General features: G+C 36.7%; 1 long non-coding RNA gene across 1 annotated transcript in view; it reads left to right on the top strand.

The window, feature by feature from the left end:
• The first annotated feature begins 2,281 nt into the window (after positions 1–2,281).
• LOC117151504 overlaps positions 2,282–20,066 on the top strand; it is an 18,514-nt gene continuing 729 nt past the window's right edge. Inside the window, exons 1-2 of the long non-coding RNA XR_004461494.1 lie at positions 2,282–2,293; positions 15,655–15,657. This is a non-coding gene — a long non-coding RNA (uncharacterized LOC117151504). The remainder of the gene's footprint in view (positions 2,294–15,654; positions 15,658–20,066) is intronic.

Genomic DNA, 20,066 nt, shown 5'->3' with positions numbered 1-20,066 from the left:
TGACAATGGTCACACACCGCCCCATCAGCGGTGGTATTAGGCGCGCGGGGGAGGCCCCGTTGCGACGCTTACAGTGGTTCCCGGACTTCTCTCGATTGCAGCCGGGACGGTTATCGTGGAGGTATTAGTCGGTTGGAGTCCGACACTACCACGCCGCTTTCCCCAGAAGCGGCCTGGCGTCCGTGCGGATTTCCTCCACGTAAAATATAAAAAGAAAAAGATTTTCCCATTTCGCTGACAGAAGGGAGCGAAGATGATTACCAAAGGCCCCCGTAGTTTCGTCCTTCAGTGGTGGTTCATTGAATATCCGCATTAGCGCTAAGATTGCTGTCTCTGTGCCACGCGCAAGAAAATATTCCGTAAATTTGGTCCACGTAAGACTACTGTCCAGAACCTGCGTAAATCACTGTGTTGCTGCACCCTCTAACGCAAGACTTAATTACTACAATTTATTATATCATTTATTGTATTTTACCGTTTACAAATGTAGTGCCTCCTATTTTCATAATATTGCAATCGTATGTGATTATATATCCAATTTTGCTGCTAATTAAACTCGGCCCGCTACAGCTCAAAAAGTTACAATTTCCCGATCAAGAAGTCCATATATATTGCGACATTTCAACCGATATCTTGCGACCGTTCGTACCGAAATCTTTACGACGCAACGTATTTCAGTCGCTACATGGACTTTCCTATCCAGGAATACGCACCACGCAAAACCTGGTGACGACACGGTTCGTATGGCCGTCGATTAATAAAGATTGTCGGAACTGGACACAGTAATGTATCCCGTGTCATCGATGCAAAGTTACCAAGCGCGTATCGTCACCCGTCGGCACATTCGGAGACTTAGCAGGATAATTCGAACGCATACATATAGACATCGTGATGCAATATTCACAAGGCTACCGATATTGTCTAACGTGTATCGACCGTTTTTCGCGTTGGCCCAAAGCCATTTCCATCGTCGTCGTAAACGACGTCATTTCCTAAGTCGTAACGCAACTATTGATTTTGTTTTAGTTAAATTTTATTACGAATTCAGCAATCGCAACGGAATACACACTGAATTAACATAAGATACAATTCACTCCAACCACGTTATGTAAAACTTAGTTACAATGATACGTTAAGTACGCGACTGTTATAAGGGTAGAGTCCGGTAAAGATATGTTAACTATTCCAAGGATACGGAATAAGTGAAGTTTTACCGACGATACTGTGTCTGAGGAAAGCTAGGGGTGGGTGCGTCCAAGGACACGGGACTGTCGGATTTGTTAATGACAATTTTGGTTAGGGAAGTGAGGGCAGTAGACACCGTCTCAGATTGGATAATCAGACGGTTGGTGGACCACGAAGGGTTTTAGCCGCTCTCGTGAGAAAGTTGCTAACGGAACATACCAGACGTGAGGAAAACCAATTTTCCGTGTTAACCCGTAGTAAACAATAAACATAAAAGGAAACCTAAGACAAGAGATACTCGCTTGGTCCGAAGGACCTTAACTATGAAAATGTTAACTATGAAAAACGGTGGGTAATTAGGGCTATTGAGGGTACGCCCGAGGTGTGTGGCTTGGTCTGATGTGAATTGACGTTACACTTGCATCGGCAACTAAAAGCAACAATCAAATGCCACGATAGGAACAAATGGGTGGAAATCTTACCAATTGTTTTATTTGGCATAGGAACCGCTATCAAGGAGGACCTGAACGCAACGGCAGCCGAAATGGTTTACGGTACCAGCATACGATTGCCGACAGAATTCTTCGTACCAGCGAAGCAACAGGCCAACTCGGAATTCGCGAATCGTTTAACCCCTTCCCGTGCCATTTAGTTCGACGAAACTCGGGCCCAAGTGGTAGACATCGCATAGACAAGCGACTGATGCTCGTAAACAGGAACTAACATTCAGTCACGATCGTAACGGGTAAAAAAACAGACCGCGAGCTCGGCTTGTTATGTTTACGTTTGGCCTATGTTTACGTTTGACCCAAGTATCTAGTCAGACTCGCGATATTCATGTTTGGGCCAAAATCTTCATCGCGAGTCTGACTCGCTAAAGTACGGGAAGGGGTTAAAAGAGCGAATAGAAAAAATCAGGCCTCACCCGATTACGCGACACGGCAAGAAGAAAACCTTCGTGTTCCGCGAGCTCGAAACATCGCCATACGTATTTGTACGCCATGACGCGATCGGTGGCTCTTTACAACCACCCTACCACGGTCCATACCAGGTTATACAACGCGGAGAAAAGACTTTCACCATTAAGATAAATAGTAAAAATGTAGTAGTCTCCGTAGATAGACTGAAACCCGCATTTTTACTACATGACAACATTGAGCACCATAGCATCGAAAATCGTGACGTAGTAACACCGCTTTGTGTTCAATCCGAACAAAGCGAAAGTCGAGAAAGCGAAAATAACAGAAATACGACAAATAAATATGTCACGCGTTCGGGCAGAAGGGTCAGATTTCCTGATTGGTTTCAAGCAGGTTTCGGTTAAGCGTTAAAAATTGTCGGACACGGGAAATACCCACGTAAATTTTAAAAATAGCGACGGACAAAAAAGAAACTGTGTAAATCTATTGTAAATATAACACAAAAAAAGACGTTATTACTGGTCGGAGTGTGATATAGCGGCACACGAACTAGAGTACAAATCGAGCCACGTGTGGTCTTGCCTCGGAGTGTCAACAGCGTTAGGACATACTGTCCTATAATAAGTAAACTTCGGACAAACACAATGTCGCCGCTACGTGTAAACGTCTAACAGAGACGAATGGAAATTTATTGGTACCCGTTCGACCAGTATAAACAAACGAACGCGATTGTAAGGTGACCAGTTTATCAGTCTCAGTCACACATGCTCAGTCATACACAGTCTTAGCGAATCAGCTAGTACCGAGCGTCTTAGCGAACATTCTTTGTATCTATTTATTATTTCAAAATACACTCGACGATTTTAACAAAGAGTTATCTCGACATTTAAAACCAACGACCGATCATACTCTACAGTTCTATGATTCGTTTGTTTAGCATGTCGTTGATTTGAGTCTCAATTCCTTTTTTATGACATTCGGGAGGTAAAATAAAATAAAAATAAAATTTGATATTTATAGGTTTGTCTGTCTTGAGTGTGATTGTATGTTTAGTGCGTGGTAGTGAGTCTATTTACATGTTAAAAACGTCTAGGTAATTGATAAGGATTTTCTCAAGGGGTTCTCGAAGTTCTACATCAATATGTTTGGTACGTATTACTTGTGCAAATTTATTAATTTGCTTAGTTTATCGGCTTTTTCTATTTCGTTTGTAACGTGACAGATTTGCTTACCAGTGTTGATAAAGCATATTGTTGTGCGCTTTCCTTCGATGTATTGGGTTGAAGTTCAAGTTTCGCCTGGTACTATTTTGTTATCGGTGTTCTAGAATGATAATATAATCTCGCCTAAGGTCAGTTTATCGTTAGTGACGTTTGTATTGGTACTTTGTAAGGAATGGGAGTCCGATTAATCCTGACTCCTTCTCCAAAGGTGCGTGTTCGTTGTCGGTGGTCACCAATGTGGCGGATGAAAAGAGAGTTTGCGTTTCGTCCCGGGACTACCGGTGGACTCGTCAGTAAGGCTATGCCCGGTCCCTGCCTTAGACGTAGAGGGAGTCTCGCTAGGTGCGGTATTTGTATCAATCGCTCGTATATTCGACCGCTAGCGAGTTAGACAGACTCGTTGTCGTCGTAGTCCTCTAGTGTTGGGGCGGTTGGTACCCGCGGATCGCCCGGGAGGTGTTGCGCCGTGTTGATGCCTCGACCTGTCGGCGTCCTATTGATACCGATCCGCCACACATGTTTAGATTACAGATTTTGTCAGTGATGTGTTTGTCATTTCCCATTTGGAAAGTCTTTGGGCTGGAGGTTTGAACGTTCAGTGAAGCGTTTTCTTTTATTAATTTTATTCCTACTCTAGTATCAATGAGAAATCTGGCTCTTCTTCCGTCTTTTCGTCGCAATACGATCGATAATAATTTTCCGGTGGTGGTGCAGTTGACTCTCGGTTTCTTCTCGATCCTCCGCTGTTTGGTATCTCGAGGTGGTATCTTTTCTTGGTTGCCGAATGGAAAATTTCGAGAGTAGCGCATCTCGGCTGTGTGTTCGATTCGTGAGCACTTGGAATACTTTAATTTCATTCGGTCACCTGATGATTGGTTAAAAGCTGGTGGTTGTAGATCGGTAGCACTTCGTTTAGATACGGGCGTAGTGTTATTAGATTGATTCTTTAGGCAGTGATTTGCCAACCATTGTTCTCTATCGGCTGCCAATTGTTGGGCGAGGTTCAGGGTTTTCGGATCGTTGGGGCCCGGTATATAGCTCACACCGGTTCCCGGGCCCCTTTCGATCGCAGCCGGAACGGTCATCGTGGAGGTTTTAGTCGGTTGGAGTCCGGCACTACCACGCCGCTTTTCCCCAGAAGCGTTCCACGATATTCATGGCCACGCGTCGTTCAATCGGCGTGCGGTTTTCGTTTTGAACTGCGTAATTTAATTTATTGAATTGTTGTCGGAATTTTTGTTGAAAGATTGTACGCTTTCTGTTATTTCTTGTTTTATACCTTTCAATTTATCTCTGCAATTGCTAACAGTGGTTAATGCTGACACGTGTTGTCTTAAACATGAATATGGGTCTTCAACACCTGTGTCGTCTCGACCCCATAGTATCTCAATAGTACGTATAGCCTCTCCTGCTTGGAGGCCTTGTTCTTCGCCGCAGTCGTTCCTTTGTCTAATCGTGACGTAACTAATTCGTAATCTTTGTGAAGCGTCTGGTCCGTCGGTTTCATCATCTGTCACGTTATCGGCACTGGTTTCTAAGTGGGTGCTCGTCTGTGGCTGGTAGGTTTCAGTGTCGTATTTCATTCGTATAGTTTTTGCAATGTCACGTATTTCCTTGGCCCAGTTTCTATCACTGCATTCCGCAAATTCTTTTATTTTGTTAATGTTTTGTTAGATATTTCTTCTGAAGTTTCTAAACTCGTGAGTTCGAGAATAGTAGCAATTAGTTCGTTTCGCTTTGCCGTACTCATGTTAGTTGGATTCATGTTGATAAATATGATACTTTCAGGAGAGTCACTATCTTCGGAACGTATTTCGAGTCTACTGTTTCGATAATGTACGAAAGCCAGCTTACCGAGATTCCGTAGAATCCGTAGAGTTGCCGTTGAAGTTTCCTCTTGATGCGACGAATGGATCCTGGCAAGGATAACCAATTTTATCACGTAAGAGACACAAGAAATCACGAAAATGATAGATCGCTGGTGATCTCCTCGCGTCGCAGTTCAAACATTTCACAAATAAGAAATTGAACTTTGTATATGGTAATAGAATTTATTAACCCAAACCCAACAGAGTGACGGTTCAAAGTATTACAACAGACTGATCCCGAGCGCTTATTTGGGAGGGTTTTTATACTAAGGTTTTAGTCCCTCTGTCCCCTCTGGAGGGGTTGTCCTCTGGTGTATATCAGAGGCGGCTATTCTGTTACTATTTAGTTATTGTTTCGATGGCTGTGACACGCAGGATCTTTAGCCTATCCTATTACTGTTTCTAAGCGTGTGGCCTTCTTGAGCGTGTAAACTACTTCCAAAAAAAAAAAAAAAAAAAAATTCACACGTCTTCCATAGACTAAAAGCTAGCTTTTTGCCGAATTACGTCGCCTGTTAGAAAAGTCACGTAAAAAAAGTATGTAATTGTCATCGGCTTACATCGATACTACATTTAAACAGCCTATTTCATTAAACTTTCGCCGCTGATTTTATTTCAAGTAACCATGTACTACTAATAGATATCGATATAAACAATAGCCAAAATCTATTGGTATTTGTAAATAATGTACCGCGGTGGCTGGCGCGTGTATGCTCTTCCGCGAATTCGACGGAAGAAGCGTGAGGATATCGATGGCACATTGGGCACGTCGGTGTTGCGCTTTGACAGCGTAGCGCTTTGTATCGCGAAACCGTTGGGAAGTTCCGTGGCACGTGCCGCCACAGCATATCAGGTCAAAACGTACTGATTCTGTTATAATGGTCAAAATGTATTGAAGGCATTGAATGTATTGCGTATATGTATTATATATATTAAATTTACTTCCTTGTTGTATTTTATTACTACAATGTTTATTATATCATCTATTCCATTTTACTTTTTATAAATGTAGGATTTTTTTATTTATTTAGAATGGATTAAACAGGAAACAATGCTTATTTAAATTGAACTAAATATAGTAATGTGCTGTAACTAAGACAACTAAATAGTTAATGTGACTAAATAGTTACAACTCTCGTCACCACGGTTCTGTCACGTAAAAATGACAGGAAATAATAATAAAAATAATGTTGGGTTCTTGAATCAGAGTTCGAGATACCTTTATTCTATAATAGGAGTACACGTTTACGATTAGGCCGTTACCGAAAGACAGAAAGCTCGATCAAGACCCAGCCTTTCTAGATGTTTGTTTATCTTATGCCTACGTGACGAATTCATATTCCTTCGTTTTGGGAGTTGGTGTATTGTGCAAAGCTGTTCAGATTTCCTGAGTTGGTTGTAGATATTCATTGACGTTACAGTTCCAACGCTCTCTTTCACGCGGACCATCCTCCTCGACAACGATAAAAAAGGAAGAGCTGACCAATAGCTTAACTTGACTGTCCTTTAATGTTTTTATATGCTTTTATTCACCAAAGTGGTTAAGTACAATATTACAATGAAGTAGCGAAGTTACAAAGTATTAAAATAGTTGTTCAAATCATGGCCAAGGCTATCCCCAAGACTAGTCTCGTGGTCGAATGTTCGCAGTTTTTATATGTTGTTTGTAGGAGTTGAAGGACAAGGAGAGGATGCTGAGTGCCCTACTTAATAGGGAAAATTTAGTGCTAGGCCATATGCAAAGGTCAGGTCAAAATCTAATGGTTTATTGTCAGGTGTGGAATGGCGTGGATTTGGGTATAGTCGCTGTTACACTGACAACACTCTTCGACAATGTTGATCACCTATAACTTCTCTAAATACAAGGAAAGAACGGCAACACATCCAAACCAGCTGGCTGCCGAAGAGAGCAAAACTCTCATAGAAAGAAGACTAAAAAGAAAACATCCCACTGACCTCATTAACACGTTGACGGGCACGCGTGTTTTCAAAGAAATCTCCGTCAGGCCACGCGTACAGCAGTACAAAGCGTTCTCTGCTAGGTGCTCCCTATCGATATTTTAGTAATGCGAATCGCTCCAGTGGTGGTCTCGAGAATGATCTTTCGTTTCGTTTGTTCGCAACGTTAAAACCACTAGCTGTCGTTGAATATAACGAAGGAAAGTGTGGTATTGATTATTCCGACCAAATGGTTTCTTACGCCACCACAATTGGAAAAGGAATCAAATGGTACAGAAAACTTGGCATTTGATTCTTTCTGGGAATTTATGTTATAAACGCTTTGACGGATTACAAAATTGCAACAAGGAAAAATATAAATATTAGAATATTTAGACAATTGTTAATTGCAAAATTATTAGGGTTGTCTGTAAATACAAAAATCCTTGTCTTCGACGGAGTCGGCATAATATCGCCGATCGGAAAAATGATTCCGGAAGAAGCATTAGACGCGCATGCAAACTATGTTATGCAAATAAAAGACGTGGAATGGACCGAACAAAGGCACGAAAAAATTTGAAGAAAATAACTTATTGTCCAAATTGTCCCGACCGACCTCAACTATATACAGAATGCTTTAAAATTTTACATTCTAAATAATTTGTTTAATAAACCATTTTCGTATTTTTATTTTATAACGATTCAACTATTATTACAATTAATTGTTAATTATCAATTTATTATTATGGAATATCTTTTCAAATACCTACGACGATCCTTCGCAAGTAGTCAAATAAGCGACACCCTAATATGTGTTACGTGGCCTGACCAGATACTTTGCTGACACCCGAATACGGGTGTCGTGGTAGTCAACGTGTTAAGCATCCCTTTGTCTTTCCTCAAATCCCCACCATGTACGTGTTCCGCAACCGACCACGGCCATGGTCACATAGGCCTTTTTTCCGCGTAACTATTCGACTGAAGGACCGACGACACATTTGTAGAGGTTTATGTGCAGAGGATGGTTGTTACGTGCGCTTTAAAGGACGAGATTGCTCGTTGTTGAAACCGTCGAGTATATTTAGAATAATAAATTAATGTACAGACTATACGTGAGTCGTTAGTACAAAGTATAAATTGCAAAATAAAATCACGAATAAATGCTCGTTAATGCTCGGTAGATATTCGTGATGATCGTCGGAGATACTGTAGATACTGTTGGATACTCGGTGTGTACTCCCTCGCTCGCGATCGCGTCCGTTTATTTATACTGGTGAGGGGGAAGTGGGAGTATTTGAATTCGTCTTCATTCGACGGTTGCATGTAGCGGCGACATTGTTTTGCCGGGAGTCTATTTGTTCTTAGATTACTTGTAACCTAAGGATCTTAATACTCCGAGGCTAAACAACATGATTTGAATTGTCCTCTGACTCATGTTGCTACACATTGATGGGCCGCTCGGTCCATTGAAGTTTCCAGACCCTTTTGACCTGTCGGCACTTAGGCTTTCTCGCAACATTGTTTATGGTTCACCCGATATTTCTTAGGCAATCTGTCCACGATACTACACAAATTACTTTAATTAATGTTTGTCCCAAGATCACTAAGACACTTAACTTTAACCTTTTCGAAGCAAAATGGAAGCTCCTGTTTCACTGGGTCTCTTTTCTACCTCTACGAAAATAAAAGTTTTATACTTATGGAAAAAAGTATGAAATAAAAATTTCAATAAATAAAAAGTAGAAATTATTGAAAAATCGACAATAAGTTTCTCGGTAAATATTCACTTTTCATCACAAAATGTCAAATTAACATTTTATATTATTCGATGAATATAGTCACAATGTTTGCTTCAAAATAAATAATACATACGATAGTTGTGCTTCTTTTCTACGTTACAGCATTCTTCTAATATTTCTCTTTCCGTGTTTAAAACACGTTACGGTCATAAAAACCGAAGACAATAAGGCTCGAAGAATTGAGTTATTTCCAAAACCCATCTGGTAAACAGAAAGTCCGCTTTTCCAATGACCATGTCTAATAAATCTTGCCAAAAACTATCCCAATAGAACTGTACCCAGCACAAGGATATGTTGCAAAATAGATAGGAAGATAGAATACTGTACCGTATTCAAGAAAATTCAAGTAGAAAAAATCTTTACAAATGGATGAATCGAAAAATCCAATGCATCTCGAATTTCCCCGTGAGGATATTATTTACTGATGAGGCAACGCTTAATAAATAAATATGGAATAACAAATGTACGTAACGAACATTTCTGGGCACGTGAAAATCTACACGCGTTAAGAGCTGATTCATGCAGGAATGCTGGTGCACTACCACATTGTACCAACGCAGTGCAAGAGCACTTGATCAGCTGTTTTGGAAACAGATGGATCGGTTGAAGAGGAGGACCTGCGTTTTGACCTGCTCGGTCCCCAAATTTAAATCCCCTCGATTTTTACTTCTGGGGACACGTGAAAATACAATACGGCAAGATTTGAAAAGAAGAATCAGGCTCTGTTTACGTGAAAACAAATATTATATGTCAACTATTATGAGACTAGTGGTCTGATACGTCTTAGAAATGAATTTTTAGAAAAGTGTTTGGTTTGTTATAATTTTTCTGATGCTACTGAGATATACATATTGGTAAATAAGATTCAACTGTAAATAAAACTATCCATTTAAAAATCTATATTTTCATAAATTATTAAATTACACTATTATTAATCTACGTTTCTTCAAACTTGAGTTTATCACAATCTTTGCTAGTGTATTTGCATTATGTCATTATTAAAAGAAAAATCTTTGTTTTGAAAGGATAACATCCAATTTTTAGATTAAAGATAGTTTTTTCCGAGAAGCGAGAGGAAGATTTGAAATAGAACTGCGATACATTCGACGTGGAACAATGGTTTTTGGGTCGTCACACACACAGAAGTCAATGGCTGGAAACGTTTGAAATATACACGCGAATGCGTGAAAATGGAATGATCGAAGCCAGTTCGGGATATTCTTCGGTTTTAAATTATATCGAATCTGCTTTACCTGTTCCTGTGCTACTTTTTTTATTAGATCGATGAAACAATGAGTAGAAAACGAAAAGAAAGTGGTTTGAAATTTTTAAAAGAATATGATTCAACTATATCGTTTGTAATTTTACATCGAATTCATAGATTGCCTGTTTTAGTATATCTTTTTTACATTTCAATCTTGTTCTTGTTTTACCGAAGAAAGGCTCTTAATGGTTTAAAAAAAAAGCTTTAGCGTAAAATTGAATCAAAAGATCGTCCACATTAACAATAATTGTTACAACTTTCGGTTTTATACAACAATTAGATGATGCATTTGTAGTTCTTCGAATTTCAATCAAAATGTCTTTATTAATACGTTGCGCTTTGTTCTGACGTTTCGTGAACATTCAAATTCACTTCTTCACTCTGAAAAGCGCCGCGTATGTACCTACTGATAAAAACATGGTGGAAATCCGAGAAACCACAAATATTTTGTGGTCCCTGTAAACTTTGATCGAGTTCAAGTGACCCAAAGTACGCGGTAGAGTTAGGAAAGCAGTTAGATAGATCGAGTTTCATCGTTGTCCGATAATTTTTCTGTTTTTTTCTTTTTTTTAGTACGAAAAATGCAGCTTGATTTTACTTTCTGCCCTATTTTTGGTGATAATTTGTGGTTAATATCGGAAATTGTATTTTACTTGTAAAATGTCAAAAGCAATTAAAAGATATTAAAACTTCCGTAGAAACTGGAAAATATCCAGATGTGGATAAATTGTTAGCACATAATACTAATTTTGGAATGGAAAAAGCATTTCGATAATTTTGATTGAGAAACCTTTAGTCATAAAAACAGTTAGAAACGAATGAATTAATTCAAATTCTAGTAATCGTTTAAAATATTTCAAAGATTTAATTACGTATCTTTTATTTAATCGATTCGACATTTTTACTTTGATTTAATTTTAAATAAATGTAAAAATACTAATAAGCAGAAAAAATTGTTCGAATCATAAAACTGATGTTTAATAATATAATAAATGTTTAATAAAAAATAAAATACTTAATAAAATATATAATTGTAAAATAAAATAATTAATAAATGTTCTTAAATATTTCAGTGGGTGTTAAAGCTCTCAAATATTTCGGATTTTAATGAATAAATTATCAACCCATAAAATGTCATGCATTTCATTATTTATGATTTATACGTATGTGCACAGTACACATATGTATGAAACAATATAATGGAAATTATATAAAATCATTTTTTATGTTCCAAACCATAATTATAATTTCATGTTTCCATGTTAGAGAATGCTTTCTTTTATTAGAAAGATTGTACGTCTTTTCCAAATCATCGCCGTCAGTACTTGAAGTCGTAGCAATTAAAAATTAATTGCCTCTGAAAATTACTTGTTTCTACGGTAAATACAACTCGTAATGTAGAGGCTGTTTCCTATCTCGCCGTACAAGCCATTTTCTTCCGCATATATAAACTTGGCTATTGTTTGAACAAGTCGTTCCAGCTTAACAATATAGTACACGTTTCTAGATTATCGTATAAAACACATTTCTCGCGAGAAACTAGGGAAAGTATCCAAAATTATGATAAACGAGTGCAGAATGTATGATAATACGTTTTTAATGTTGCAATTATAGGTATGTATAAATTGGAGTAATTATTATTATTGAAATTAATATATCTAAGGTTGAAATAGATTAGTTTTGTATTATTATCAAATGAATCCTTTATAATTAATCCTTTACAGCACGTACAACATTCCCACATTTGTCATTGATTTATATTATAGTATAATATATTAATACTATTATAGAAAATAAAATTGTTTTCACTATTATTTCTATTTACATTTTTATAGACATACGTAGATATTAATTCTAAATATGTACATCATAACTCATTCTGAGTAATGATTGAAATTTCATGAAATAAAAGGTCAAAGAACTTTCAGAATCTTTGAAAAAATAAGTCAAAATTCACTGTCAATTACCATTGAGAAAATATGGAGAAGAAGCGAATTTCAGTTTAACTACGATTTAATCTTTTGTAGAATTTTGTAGGGAATTTAGCTTTTAATATAGAACACAATTAAATTTTCGATTTTAATTTTTTATAAAATTTTTTGTTTTAATTTAGTCACAATTTAATATACTCTATTTAGTTAATATAATAAACACAATTTTTTGTCCCCTAAGCTACATAGGTAATAAATCATTTATTATTCTGCTGTGTTATTGATTATTCAAAACGAACGGACATCGTATTAATTATTTAAAAACAAGATAATGCAATTACAGAAAATTAATCAACGTTTATTAAGTGAGAAGTCTTATAAAATTACTAAATTCAGAATGTTACAAGAAGGTTGAGTAAAAATCGGAGCATTTGTCCCATTTAATTTGTCGTATTAATATTTGTCAAAATAAGAAAGAAAGCAACAAGACCTAAATAGAAATTTATTTTATGACTAGAAGATTATAAAAATATGATTTTTACTTTAAGTTTTTGCATAATGCATACGTCTCACGTATCTGCGTTTAAGATCATACACGAAAACATATTGTATATCACGTACTTCTGTTACGTATTTATCTTATCAAACTAATTCAGTTTATGACAATTGCGTAAACTATTAATAACAATAATATATAAAATATTGTAGTATCGTAAATATAATAATTAGTTTATTAATAATAGATGGATTAAACAGAAAACAATGGTTATTTAACATGAACTAATCGTGACAACGTATTATAATTAATTAACAACTTTCGTCAACACAGACTCAACTCTCTCTCTCAACAACGCTAACAACACTATCTCGACAACGCAATCCGCACTCTCTGGCTTCTCAACTCATACTGCCGTTAATTCGTTTATGTCCCTTAGCAACCCTTTGTCTTTTGTCTTAGCCTCGTATCTTTTGTTTAAGCCCCATCATACACATACTCGGCAACCGCTTGTTTGTAATTCGCACGACACCCCCCCCCCCTCCCAGGCCCCTCGTTCACGATACTACAATATTATATGTGAAAATGTGAAATATGTGAAATATAGGTAACATGAAATCGTACAGTTGCAATTTCGAGTGATTGGTTAAGCGTAAGATGTAATGGTTTGTGTCTCGAATAAGCAGAATTCGGTTTGATTAAGTTCATAATATCATTCCCTGTAGGAGAAGATAACTTTGCAATTGCAAATATGGACAAAGCGCTTATAATTTATTATCGCACAAACTATACATACCAAAGTAATCGGAAGAACATTGTTAATCTAAAATTATCGCTCAATACCTTATCGCAACTATTCGATACACTAAACTTATATTAAACATATTGCTAACATACTTTGCATAGTTCTCGTGCAAATTTGCATATTCTATATGCATAGATGTCATATATTTCTTACACATTTACGATGCATAAACATCCGCCATCTACTCATGACAATGCTAACGAGATTTCAAAATAATTCTTATAACACGAATAATACATTCATAAAATATGTCTGTAAATATCTGAATATTCTTGTGTTGTGTAGTAAAATAGCCGCGGACTCTGCCATTAAAATGCAATACAGCGAGCCTAATTTCTTCTTCGTTCCATGCAAAAGAAGAAAGAAATACGGCGAACGGAAACGAAAGAGGGCGGTTTAGACAGAGGCAAAAATTCCGTAGGTATTCGTCCTCTTTTCTTGTCGAGACGCGAAACTTTCCAGTTTGAAACCCAGCAAGTCAATGTGTTTCCTGGCGAACACGTAAAAGTGCGACCATGTCGGCCGAGATTTCCAGCGAAACGAGATCACCAACATGACGTGGAAACTTTTTCCAAGTTTCATCTCGTGAACGTCGCGTCGATTTGTTATGCTTGCTCGTAGGAAAGATTGCTCAATTTCGAGAGGAATGTCGTATTGATCAAATTAGGACTGTGAAATGAAATTACAACCTGCCAAATAATGATTCATAGCATGTTCGATTTAACGTGATTTTTTGAATGAAAATTTATCGCTGTTATGGAAAATCCTATGCTTTCATTTTCTTCAGCTTTCAATGTTTATTTAATTTCGAATCTATGAAAATACAAAAGATATTCCCTAATCTTCCAATTTTCATAGAACGATACGCAAAATTTTGTTCATTTCTAGACACAAAATATGTGATAGATTTCAATACTTCATTTTGAAATATATGTAAAGTATATGCTCCTTTTATTTTTATCACGAGTTACACATTTTTCAATCATATTTTACAATTGCAGTGAACAGCAATAAAGTTCAACAATAAAAGAAAGCAATTGAAAAATAAACGAAACCAAAGATCCTGGTGTGTTATGAATTAATATACTGAAATAAATAGAAATTACAATGCAATAAACTCATACTAATTCGCGAATGTTTTAAAATAAATAATAGGTGGTACTTGTAGGTTTCCATGGTAACTGAAAGAACTTTTATTCTTCTTTTGAATTTGAATTTCTTTCTTGTTGAATTTTTCTTATTTTTTTTCATTTGGAAGTAGTTTACAATCAATTCTCATTGAGAATTATAAGTAAATTATTCTGGCGTGCTACTATAACGTGAATAATAAATGATTATCGTATGTTTGGTTCTAGTTGAATCTAATGTTTAAATCTAATGTCTTTTTAGTCGTGTCAAGTAATTGAGTAATCAATGGGTTTTGGTGGTTGTTAATTCTTATGTTATATTTATTACTGAATTTGGATATTTCTTCTTTAACTGTAGGTATCTTTAGGTCGCGATGTACTGTTTCGTTGGTAACATAGCAAGGTGCATCTGTTAGGGATCTTAGAGTTTGTGATTGGAATCGTTGGAGAATTTCTATGTTGGAATTACTCGCTGTTCCCTATAGCTGGATCCCATAGGTCCAAACAGGTTTTAATATGGCTTTATATAGCATTATTTTGCTCTGAGTGCTTAAGTTGGAGCGACGCTCAATGAGCCAGTAAAATTTTTTAAGTTTAGCCTTGAGTTGCTTCGATTTGTCTGTGATGTCCTTTTTCCATGTCAATCTCCTGTCCAGAGTCACGCCCAGATATCTGACGGAATCCTTGTTAGGAATTGTGATATTATCAATGGTGACCTGAGGGCAGGTTTGTTTTCGCAGCATTATCACAAAATATAAAATGAAATAGAAGTGTAAAAGTGTATTTCTTGCAGCCGAAATGTTGTTAATTGTGCGTGAAAATTTTGCAGAATACTTTTGAACTAGGTCCTTGTCACAATATTTTGAATTAAATTAAAATATCAAAATTGGAAAATCAATGACAATGGTTCATTCAGAATAAGATGTAAATAAAAATGTTGTAAAAAAATGTAACGATATTGTATCGATATGAATTCAATTACTATTTTAAATAACTACGATTTCAGTATCGAATTTGCCAAAATTTGTTCCGCTGGACAGTGGCCATTTATGTATATACACTCACCCCAATAAAGAAATAAATCAATCGAATTCGAAGATGGTATCTCACTAGGGTAGTTATCCACATGTTATATTATTATACCACTAAGCTATAATATTTTACCAAATGTCCTACTGGACAAATTGTAAAATTCAAATAAATAAATAAAAAAAAAAAAGAAAATTTATGTATATACTATGCGTGTTAAACATAAATACGTATATGATATTTTGAAACTTTATTGACAGTGAGACAGGATTATCATGCTTATATTGGCGAAAATTTAAATCAATTTGAAAATGTGTATAATACACGCAGTAAATTAGTACACAGCCACGGAGAGCATTTTATACATATAATAAACGTTAAAAATGGCATCAGTGAATATTTAGAATTGTTGAGGTATAATAAATTAATTGCTTTTTCGCACACAACATCTATACATACATATTACACTCTGAAGACCTCGATAACCTTCTTATACGCACGCTTGTTGTTAAACAGACTATTCTAAATATTTCTAACAGCTACCAACAGTCTTTTGTCTCAAGTAAGACCTGGACGTCCTCTGACGCTTACACGCACATTCACATGTACAGTGTAAATGTATCATCTACCTAACAAGAATAAAATGGGTAATATAATATAATATAATTGAGTGTTTAAATACTTTTCGATCTTTACGAAATATGTACCTGCACTAAATACCATTTTGCAGTTTCTACGTACATTTTTAGATTTGTTTCAGACTTTATCAGACGCGATCATGATATTTGGATTGTTAAATGTTTCGTGCCACACACGATATATTCATTAAAAGTTTCCATAAATGATCGAATACTTTTTCGAACCAGCGTAAATTTATCAGATCGTGTCGTGTGTAGCTTTTTCCTAGATTCGTCAATTTTTAAAAACTAAACTCAAAATGTACGCTCAAGTCGTTTAACATTTGTTGAAACAATTTGCTGCACGTTCATCGCGCGGTTAATTGACAATACGGAACAATAACAAGATCGAGCAGCCGCCACACGGAATCAATGAACACGTACCAATTAACGTGATGCAGTTAATAGTTTCCCAGTCTCGATTGTCTCTCCTAATATTTATTCATTCCTTATCTCGTGCATCCTGACTACGTATTAATAATCTCGCACGAATATTCGTAGATACGCGTTCGCACGCGTGCTTCTATTGCTTTAAATAGCACGTGCCTCGAATATGATAACAGATAGACACAGGCCGGCCAGCATACGGAAATTTCGTTCCTTTCATGTTTCAAACATCTCCTATAGCTCCGTGTGTGTTCCATTCGACGAGTCAACAAAGTCAATTCGAACAATACTTTCGACAGAGACGTTTCTTCCGGACAAAGAAGCTTTCAAATAAAACAAAACGAACGCTTTAAAACGCTCTCTCTGTTTGTGTTATATGTACCTTGTAGAGTGTATCGAGACGTAACAAAATGCTTGTCGAGCTAAAATTCTCGCACATGAGACAGGTTGTTTTACCTTTTCAAATCTTCCGCGAACTGCCAGAGCTTAAGACTTTCTGGTTATGGCTCGATTATAAATTCCTCGAGCGATTCAATGGATTCAATGGATTTATTTATCATGTAGGCTATAGCGAGGTAAGAGGTCCAGAATAAAAACCAATTTTATCAAGCGACGCACCATTCGATAGTTTATCGAAAGCAAACGTTATAAACCTATTTTCACCACTTTGTCTAAATTTTGTTCAACTACAGTGCATCTTACCAACAAGTTTGAAAAAGGTTGGGAATAATAGTTATGCCAATATGTTGATATTGTAAATACAACAAAGTAAACGCTCTGAAACTTCAATACTAACTCCATATTTTTCAGCATCTTTTAGCGTTTTTCAATTTTTATACTTGGAATTTGTAACGAAAAAATCTAAAAAAAAATTTCTCTCTTGTTTCTCTCTTTGTTTACAATGTCTTACGATTTTTTTAGAATTTCTGCGTACCATCAAATAGAAAAAATAGGAAAAAGACGGTAAATCCGAATTTGGCCTATAACGACACTTCCGGTTGGGATAAAGGGTTGAAAATTGGTTTATGATGCGTCGATGGTGCATCACATGGTACCATCGCTTCGAGGCCGCTTTTGACCCCCCCGTCCTGTTATACTCTTTGCATTAAAGTTGACCGTTTTCTTTGCTTTTTCTCAAGCTTCTTCTGCTAATCTATATCAAAGGAAATAGATGATTTTGCTCAACATTAAATGTAGCGAATCAGTTACAACGACTAGTATCTGTAAATGTTTATGTGAAGAGGATGTTAACGTCGATCCATATCAGAGACCAGGCCGTTGTCACAACCGGCTCACTTTAAAATCGGAGATAAAGATGTGGCACGTATAAACAATGTATATCGCCAAAGTGCCTAATGAGCCATCAATATCCCAACGATCCTTCCGCCGAATATTCGAGGAGAAGGCGTGCGTGGCGGCGATCGCGGATGCCTAACAAACTCAAGGATAGTGGGGATATCGAAGGGTGACAAAAGACAAATAATCGAATCCGATCGGATGTCGAGTTGTAAGTCTCAGTGTTAAAAAGTTACGCCTAGAGCTCGGAAGAAAAATTGTGAATTGCGTTAGAAGAAAAATAGTTTTTTTTTCTATTTTTTTGTTGTTGTTCTCTTGTGTTATTTTACGTGACAAGGACGTGATACGAGGACGTGGTACGTGAGGTTTAATGCCGAGATTGCTCGTTGTTGTAACCGACTATATATTTAATATATTTAAAATAATAAATTAATATATAGCCGCATACGTGAGTCGTTAGTACGAAGTATAAATCGCAAAATAAATCACGGAATAAATACTCGTAAATGCTCGTCGCGTAACTCGATAGACACTCGAAGATATCGTAGGTACTGTTAGATACTCGTGATGCTCGCAGATACTCTCTAGATACTGTACGATACTCTACGATATTGTATCGCTCGCGATCGCGTCCGTTTATTTATACTGGTCGGGGGGAAATTCAAATTCGTCTTCATTCAACGGTTGCATGTAGCGGCGACATTGTTTTGCCCGGAGTCTATTTGTTTTTTTTTTATATTTACGTGGAGGAAATCCGCACGGACGCCAGGCCGCTTCTGGGGAAAACCTCCACGATGACCGTCCCGGCTGCGATCGAGAGGCAGCCCGGTTCCCCTATCGGACTGCTTGGTGGCCCCGAGGCGCTGAACCGCCAGCGTCCAAGCCCGAACCCCACCGGGAGGCGCGGCGGACCCAGCGCGCTTCGCCAACGCCACACGGAGTTCCCAAGCCATCACCCAGTCTATTTGTTCTTCTATGATTACTTGTAACCTAACGATCTTGGGCAAAACAAAACTCCGAGGCAAAACAACAACATGATTTGAATTGTCCTTTGACTCGTGTGCCGCTACATATCTAATTGTTTATTTTTCTAATTATCATAATCGCACAAGTATTCTTGGTAATTACATATTAACGTTTACTTTCATTGAGACAGGAATATGACTAATATTAGTCAATTGTTTTCGTTATATCGCTATAATACTAATTAACTATGTACATATTTAGATATTGTATATTTATTTTAGATATTATGTATTTATGTACGTGTTTTAAAGTTTTAGTGTTGAAAAAGAACAGAAAAAATTAATTTCTTGTATTCTTTTTGAAAGGATACATTTCAAAAATATACGTACCAAGTTGTATACTGAGATTAAAACTAAAATCAACGAAGCTTTAAGTGTTCGAAGAATACAACGGTTGTATGTTGAAACATAAAATTCCTTATTATAAGAATAAAATTTTTTTCTAAAAAATCTCCTATCGTTAGAAATTCGAGCAGCAGAGTAAATTCAATTTTTCCCTTAATCTAATCAGCGGTCCATTCGATATATCCATGACGTCTTAAGATTTACTTGATTAGTTGCAAATTTCGAACGTAATTCTAGGTGTTTCAATCATATCAAATTTATTATTTCATACATCAAACTTACTCTTTTTCCTCTGCATTGTTTCATTTCTTGCAAAGCATCTTCTTACAAAAAAATAAAAAAAAAAAAAAAAAAAAAAAAAATCGGTGATGAAACTTTATCTTCTGTAGTCAAAGTCTAATTAAGACTCTTTTTGGTTCAAAAGAAAAACAGGGCTCAAAATCATACTTTATGAAGAAAACATAAATGGACAGACCGCAGACTCCAGATGGAGATACAACATGGCCCTCCCCCGGAAAGACACCAAAGACAAACACAGAAAAAACACAAAAAAATACTGGTGGATACAGAACCCATAACAAAATAAGAGAAAACATTAAACCGACAGAACTCAATTCTGACACCGCATAACACAGGTGTAAAATGTAAATATTGTAAATATTTGTAAATAATCCTATTTGACATCCCCCCACCCCATCCCTCTCATCCCACCCCTCCCCAAAGTTACACAGCACCCAAAAAGCAGACTACC

The sequence above is a fragment of the Bombus impatiens genome, unplaced genomic scaffold (assembly GCF_000188095.3).
Source record: "Bombus impatiens unplaced genomic scaffold, BIMP_2.2 scf_0246, whole genome shotgun sequence".
Taxonomy (NCBI): domain Eukaryota; kingdom Metazoa; phylum Arthropoda; class Insecta; order Hymenoptera; family Apidae; genus Bombus; species Bombus impatiens.
This window is presented reverse-complemented; position numbering and strand designations above follow the sequence as displayed.